The sequence below is a fragment of the Pseudorca crassidens genome, chromosome 11, assembly GCF_039906515.1.
Source record: "Pseudorca crassidens isolate mPseCra1 chromosome 11, mPseCra1.hap1, whole genome shotgun sequence".
Taxonomy (NCBI): Eukaryota; Metazoa; Chordata; class Mammalia; order Artiodactyla; family Delphinidae; genus Pseudorca; species Pseudorca crassidens.
In genome coordinates, this window is record NC_090306.1 from 46,832,831 (window position 1) to 46,838,830 (window position 6,000).

The following is a 6,000-nucleotide window of genomic DNA, read 5'->3' on the forward strand; positions in this document are numbered from 1 at the left end:
CAAGGTCAGTGAGGGCTTTGGAGTCTGCAGGAAGAATGTCCTGGTCTAGGTCAGGAAAGAAAACATGTGCAGGGGTGCAAGAACGCCAGCTTGGGAGGCTTAGGCGCCCCTGCAGAGAGCCTGGGTTGGGGTTCCTGTGCCATGCTTGGCGTGGCACTGTAGCACTGCCTGGGCCGGGTAGTCCTGGGTGTTACCCTAGGTTTTGGGATGTTAGTTTAGATTCTGGACGCTGGTGTAAGGTTTAGGGTATTCATGGAGATTATGGTGGGTTTTCTGGTAGGGTTTCTCTGGGATTTCTGTAGGGTTAATCTCAAAGGCCAAGAGCCCATGCTTCTTCCTGGGCCTGGACAGGGAAGAGAGTCAAGGCCGTAAAAGAAGCAGGGGGTGAGGTAGCCCAGGTTTCCAGAAGAGGGGGATAATCTGAGGTTGCAGGCATCGAGGCTGTGCTCCACCCCATCTTGGCGTTCAGCTCCCAAACCCTGGCCAACAGCCTCATTTACTGACAGAGAGGGCCTGGGAGTGATTGCTGGCCAGAGACGAGGCATGCTCCCGGCTTTCTGTAGGGACGAAGGACCAGGGAGAGGGGCCGCGGCAGCAGGATGGTCTTCCTGGTTGTGTGTCCCTAACATCACCCAGGATCTTGGATCCCACCTCAATCCGAGAGCCACGCTTGGGGGTTGCTGAGGCAGGGGGAAATCTGGAGGAAAAAGATATAGACCCTTCTCCCTGGAGACCCCAGTCTTCCAGGGCTGATAGGCCTTCAGCTTGGACCCAGGCAAATAAATGAATTGTCCTTGCAGCTTAACAATGGGAAACTTCCTGAGACATGGGGGTGTGGGGCAAGGATTGGGCAGAGAGGTGGGAAGGGAAGGGGTCCCCAGCAGGAACAGGCGGAGGGCCATTTCAGAGAAGAGCAAGGATGAGGGGGAGCTCTAGCCCCAGAGACTTAGGGAGGGGAGAGAAGAGCCATCACTCTGTACCCATCATTCACACAGCAAACGTTCAGGCACGGCACCAGGACGCACAGAGATGAATTAGGGAGACAGAGGCAGCAACTGGAGAGGTTCCCAGAAGCTTGGTTCCTCCCCTCAACCTCGCCGAGTTCTCCAGGTCCGTTCTAGCTAAGCTTCTACCTCCATGCCTCTCTAACCCTAAAGATGTCCATTATCCATAATTCTAGCTTCCTACTTCCTCAGGGCCCACCCCTGCCCCAGCCCTTGTCATAGTCCCTGCCACTCAAATATGCCAGTCTGGGCAGACTTCGGAGCGTCTTCCGGGCCACAGTGACAGCAGGAGGGATTGGGGTTAGACATTCTAAGCACCTTCCCAAGCAGCAGGGAGGAGGAGATCTGAGGAGCCCAGCGGGAGGCCAAGGAACCGGGCCTGAGATCCTCAGGCCAGCTCTGCATTGCGCTGGGAGAGGCATCATTCATCCGCCCAGGGGCGGAGATGGGGCAGGGGGAGGGGAAGGAAAAACACCCACAGCCCATTAACCTACTTTTGCAACTTCATTAAAACAGAGTCTCCGACACGTAACCATAAATTGTCTTCCAAGGAGGAAGCCAGATCCAACATCCAGTTCTAGCGGTGAAGCCGCTGAGAAGAGGCTGGAATAACCAGGGTGGAAGGGACACTAGTTATGGGGAGGGGGCGTGGGTCACTGAGTGGCTTTGCAGGCTGGGCCGGTTGGGCTCCCTACTGCAGGATCTCCTAGGTGGGCAGGCCACTGGGTGAGGGGCAAGGAGGGGATTTTCTATAATATTATACAGCTGCTGGGCTTCCCTGGTGGCGCAGTGATTGAGAGTCCGCCTGCCGATGCAGGGGACACGGGTTCGTGCCCCGGTCCGGGAAGATCCCACATGCCGCGGAGCGGATAGGCCCGTGAGCCATGGCAGCCGAGCCTGCGCATCCGGAGCTTGTGCTCCGCAACGGGAGAGGCCACAACAGTGAGAGGCCCGCGTACCGCAAAAAAAAAAAAAAAAAATTATACGGCTGTTGCCCTGATCAAGAACCCTCACAGCAACAAAAATGATTCACAGCACAGGGAACTATATTCAGTATCTTACAATAAACTATAATGGAAAAGCATTTTTTAAAAAAATATAGCTAGTACACATATATATGTATAACTGAATCACATTGCTGTGCACCTGAAACGAACACAATATTGTAAATCAACTATACTTCAATTAAAATAAAAAAGAACCCTCATAGCTTCCTGGAGTCCCTCGTAACAAATCTAAAAGCTCCTCTCAGCTTTTCAAAGCCTCATTCAAGAAGCCCCGTTCTGCCCCGAAGCCCCCTTCTCCGAGGCGTGCCCTGAGCATTACACCGACAGCCTGAGTACAGCAGACACCAGCAGCCTCCAGACAGGGTGAGGCTCTCACCACCCTGGCTAAACAGGTGGCCTGGTCCAGCAGAACGAACACCAGCCCAGGGGGCAGTGAGGCTGGGCTCCCACTCCCCAGCTGACAGATCTGGATCCAGTCCTCATGGGAGCAGTGACTGAGTGCCCAGGCCCTGGAGGGGGACTGCCAGCGGTCCAGTCTGACTTTGCCATTGCAGGACCTCGGCCAAGTTATTTCACCTCACTGTCCCTTAGTGATCTGACGGGAATGATGACATCTCATAAAATCATTGAATCTTAAATGGGACGACCCCTGGAAAACACACAGCACTTAGGACCTGGCACATCCTAGTACATTATTATGTATTTATTGATCTAGGGCTTCACGGGCCTGAAAAGGACCTTGGAGTTCATGGAATCCGATCATTGAGTTTTACAGATGAGGAAACCAAGACCCAGAGAGGGGAAGTGACTTGGGTCAGAATCAGAACCCAGATTTCCTTTTCCCCAGTCCAAGATCTTCCACAAAATGTCCTCTCTGGGCCTCAGTGTCTCTGTTTATGTAATGAAGGTATTAGAGTAGACCAGCGGTTTCCTTCTTTTACGATTATTTATTATTACTATATTATCACTATTATTATTATTGCCTTAGAACCACTTTTCAAACACTATGCCTCATATGCAAAGGTGGACTAGGTCTGAAGAAAACAGTGCAAGAGCAGGAGGTAGTCTGGAACCTGAGCAGTGGTCCCTCCTTCTGCCCCAGCAGCAGCCCCAGAGGCCCGCCAGAGAAACAGGGGGTCACAGAGCCCAAGCCAAGCCCCTGGCTGGATGACCTTAGGGCTTCTGCCACTGGCACTCTGGGAGGCTGGTGCCCCAGAAAGAGCAAGAACCCTTTCAAGCCCCACTGGGAGAAGAGATGGGCCTGAAAAGAGACTGTGGTGATAAGGTTGTTTCTACATCATCTCCGCGCAGAAAAAGCATGGAGGGAGGGATGCAGGGAGTGGACCAGCGGCCCAGGTATACCCCACGCCGAGTACCTCCACCCTCTCCATGCCTCCCAGCTCTGAGCCCCCCCGCACTCCCACAATAGCTGCAGCCCAAGAAAACATGGTCATAAAACAGACATTTGCTTTAATTTTCACTTGAAGGGGCAATTTAGCACAGGCTGTTTGCAAGCTGTCGGAATTCTTTACGAGGTTCTATCATGTTTTCCCAAAATGGTCCCCCCAAGCGGCTTCCTGGGGTCAAAGTTCATACATAACTATTTAGGGGGAAAAGGGGTTGGAGAGAGCATGGGAAATTGTGAAGAGTGGAGAATATATATTTTTAAAATCAGATCAAGTGTGGCTGGGAGGGACTTCCCTGGTGGCGCAGTGGTTAAGAATCCGCCTGCCAATGCACGGGTTCGAGCCCACATGCTGCGGAGCAACCAAGCCCATGTGCCACAACTACTGAAGCCCGCATGCTCTAGGGCCCACGTGCCACAACTACTGAGCCCACGTGCTGCAACTACTGGAGCCCGTGCTCAGCAACAAGAGTAGCTCCCGCTCACTGCAAATAGAGAAAGCCCATGCACAGCAACAAAGACCCAAAGCAGCCAAAAATAAATAAAATTTAAAAAAAAGAAAAAAGGAGTGTCTGGGAAAATAAGAGCAAGAGAAAGCCAGGCCAGGACAGCCGCTGATCGGAGGCGAGTGCTGTGTGACTTTGCCCAGCCCTCTGCCCTCTCTGGGCCTCCCACAAGCAGAGGCCAGTCCTGTTCATAAAAATGAAACACTGTGACTCAGCCCCTACCTCGAGGGCCCTCACACACTTATTCATAATAACACGGATACTCGATTCACAACCAAACCAACCTCGCTGAGACCTGATTGGCATTTCTGCTTCGGGCTCTCGCCAGCTCTTACTCCCAGAAACTTCAGCCCCACACACTGCTGACGCTACTCTGTCCTCAGGGTCCCCCTCTTGGTCCCCGTCCCCCACTGGTTTTCTAGGTCCTTTTTCCCGAGGAGAAAGTGCTAGATTTTACTAGATCCTCCCAGCTGCTCCAAGGAGGGGAAAAGTCACTAACCCAACTCCTCCCAAAGCTGGACTTGGTTCCTCTTCCTCAATTTTCCCACAGTCCATCCCCTCTTCCCTCAAGAGCCCTGAGCTGAGAGGCGTCAGTAGGAATAAACCTCCCACATCATAAACAGAGCAGCTGCTCCCGGGTCTGGATGCACGGAGGTCCTTGGAGATCACAGAGTGGGGAGGGGCTGGGAAGCTGGACCCTGGGATCCCCTGAACATACTCCAGGTCCCCTTCAGCTCCCTGTGAAGAAAGTTTCCTGCCTCTAAGGTCTTGTAGAGGCTGGGGCATGGGGGTTTGGGGGGCGAACTCTGGGGCCTTCATCCAACCCTCTCCCAGGGGTGACATAGGAAGCGAAGGGGAGACAGAGGCCATAATGTAGGACAGGGGTCTCTCCTCACTCAAGATCCCTCCCCCTTCCTCACACTTCTGAGGAATTTTCCTGGCCACCGTAGACAACTCCAGCCTCAGTATTCCCAGGGAAGGGTGATGAGGCAACAGGGACGTATCTCAGGCTGGGAGAGATCCCAGAGGTCAGGTCAGATGGGGGGCAGGATGGCTTGGAGACTATGGGAGCCTGGGGTGTGGGAAATCCTGCCATCCCTGCATAGCGGCATTTGCATAGGAGACTCCCCCCGAGGAGCTAACTAGAAGCTCACCCGGCATTCTGCAGCCCAGACCACCCAGCAGGGACCCAACTAAAGCCTGTGGCCAAGCACCCCCAGCTGATTGCAGGAGAGGTGAGCATGGGTTCTCCCAGGCAGTAATCAAGGAGAGAAGAAACAGAGCAGAACCCTCACGAGAGGACCTGAGAAGGGAAGAGGACCCAGACACAACACTCCCCAGACAACTGAGTCCCTAGATGTACTGTATGAATTAAGCTTCCACAGACTTAATCTTCTCTGATGCCAAAAAGAAGCCTGAAATATCAATCCTATTGTTCATATAAATAAATTGAGGGTGCAAGAGGTAGAGGAAGTAGTCCAAAATCACATGGATCTGTCTAGACCTGACACCAACCTGGTTTCTCCCTGGGTCAAGAACTCTCTGGACCCTCGAGTTTAATTGCCACTGAGTTAGTTACCACCCTCGGCCTCCTTACCGTCTATACTGAAAAGGGCTATATGTGCACCTACCTGAGGATGTTCGTCTCCATCCTCACCACAACAGAAATACAGAATCTTAGAGTAGGGAGGTCTAACCTCCTCATGGTACAATTGGGAAACTGAGAGGACAAGCTGCTTGGAGGTCTAACCTCCTCATGGTACAATTGGGAAACTGAGAGGACAAGCAGCTTGGAGGTCTAACCTCCTCATGGTACAATTGGGAAACTGAGAGGACAAGCTGCTTGCTCGGGGTCACAAAGTCAGGAAGAGCCAAAGCAGGAGCTTGATCCAATTTGGACAGATGCTCTTCCCCGGAGCCAGGCTCTCAGCTGTTTACACACAGATTCCAGGTACCATGTTGGCACCAGGGAAATAAAGGTGGATAAATACAGGCCCTGCCTGGAGAGGCTCAGAAGTGGGGAAAAAGGGCCCTCCCCCCAGCCTATAGAAAGACTTATCCTCCAAATGTCAAGGACA